This window comes from Typha angustifolia, chromosome 5 (assembly GCF_048772165.1).
Source record: "Typha angustifolia cultivar Huaian chromosome 5, ASM4877216v1, whole genome shotgun sequence".
Lineage (NCBI taxonomy): Eukaryota > Viridiplantae > Streptophyta > Magnoliopsida > Poales > Typhaceae > Typha > Typha angustifolia.
In genome coordinates this window covers 1,797,140-1,799,197 of record NC_133243.1, presented here as the reverse complement: position 1 = coordinate 1,799,197, position 2,058 = coordinate 1,797,140, and the positions used below count along the sequence as shown (strand labels likewise).

Genomic DNA, 2,058 nt, shown 5'->3' with positions numbered 1-2,058 from the left:
CTTGATGTTTTATGCCATGCTCTTTGTAAAAAGAGATAAAATCTTGTGAATTATATTCACCTCCTTGGTCGGAACGCAAGGTTTTTAAGATATATCCACTTTGCTTTTCGACTAAGGCCTTGAATTCTTTAAACTTGTTCAACACATCTCTTTTTACTTTAAGAAAATAAATTCATGTCTTTCTACTATAATCATCAATAAAGGTGAGGAAATAACGATTACCTCCAATGGATGTTGTGTGCATAGGGCCATAAAGATCGGTATGAACAAGCTTAAGAGGTTTGGATGCTCTCCAAGCTTTTCCACTTGAAAAAGAGTCTCCGTGATGCTTTCCAAGTGCACACCCTTCACATATTTGATCATGTTGATGAATATTTGGCATGCCTCATGCCATATGTTTCTTGCACATGTGAGAAAGAGAGCTAAAACTCAAATGACCATACCAGAGATGCCAAAGCTGTGACTCATCCTTTATGATGGTGTTGAAGCATGGAAGAACTTTACTTTATATCTTCAAGGGAAACATCTTGTTTGGTGTTATCTTCACTTTGGCTATAAGAATATTATTCTTGTCCTTGATTTCACATGCGTCTTTCTTGAAGAGAACATCATGACCCTTGGAAAGAAGTTGTCCAACACTCAAAAGATTTTACTTAAGATCTGGAACATAGAATACATTAGTAATGCATTTGACACCTTTCTTTGTTTTGACAAGAATGTCACCACTCCCTTTGATCGGTAGCTTGTTGTTATCACTAATGCGAACCTCAGTTTGGATAGATTCATCCAAAGTGACAAAAGCACATTTGTTCCCTGTCATGTGATTACTACAATCACTATCAATATACCAAATATCATTAATAACATCTTCTTATACATTACAAACAAGAAAGAGAGAACCATCATCCTTCTATTGATCATTTTCTTGAGCATAGTTCACATCTTTATTTTCCTCCTCGGCAATTCTTTTTCTACACATTTTTTTATGTGGCCATATTTGCCACAATGATAACATTGGACGTCTGCATACCGTCCTCGTCTTCTACCTCTACATCTAGTTGAAGTAGATGAGAATGTATTATCATTTTCATTTTTTTGGCCTCTTCCTCCATTATTTCTACCTCTCCCACAGCCAAAATACCATCCTCCTCTCCCTCTAGAACCTCCTCTTAATGAAACTTGAGATTGAAAGGCTTGCTCTAAGGAAAGAGAATCAAATTAATTCATGCAATGTTCATGGGATTGGAATGATCCCAATAAACTTTCAATGGAGAGAGTAGATAAATCTTTATATTCTTCAATAACATCAACAATATGCTCATACTTTTTAGTTAAACTTCTAAGAATTTTTTCAACTACTCTTTGGTCTAAAATTTTCTCACCGTTAGTCCTCAATTGGTTAACAATAGAGATTACTTGATTGAAGTAGTCTTCAACTACTTCGGAGTCTTTCATGTGAAGAGTGTCAAATTCGGCTCGAAGAGTTAGAAGCCGCACCATCTTCTAATTCTCCTCTCCTTTGTAGGACACATTGAGTATATCCCACGCTTCTTTCACCGTCGACACGGTGGCGCTTTGTTCAAAGATTGCCTCGTCCACCACTTGATAAATGAAGAACAATGCCTTCTTGTCCTTCTTGCGAGTCTCCTTTAACTCATTAAGTTGTTATGGGGTGAGTATTGTCACGTTCTCTGGCTCAACATAGCCTTTCTCTATAATATCCCATAGATCTTGGGATCTATAGAGAACCTTCATTTGGATACTCCATTGGTTGAAATTCTTCCCGGTGAAGCGAGGAAGTTGGGGTTGCAACAAGCTATTGGAAGCAATTGTATTTTAAGGAAAGCTAGCTTTGATACCACTTTGTTAGGAGAAGGTGATGGAAAACTCAAGAGAAGAAAATTATTCTCTTAACACAAGATGAAGTAGATAAAAAACTTTAAACTTTTCTTAATATCCTTGCACAAGATAAGACCACATATATATAGTAGTTTACATGACTCTTAGTTATCATTATATGACTCTTAATTATCATATATAACTCTTTGATTTCCATCA

At 36.1% G+C, this 2,058-nt stretch overlaps 1 pseudogene; it reads right to left on the bottom strand.

The window, feature by feature from the left end:
* Nucleotides 1–983: 983 nt before the first annotated feature.
* Nucleotides 984–1,833, bottom strand: LOC140760394 (uncharacterized; annotated as a pseudogene).
* Between the last annotated feature and the right edge of the window lie 225 nt (nt 1,834–2,058).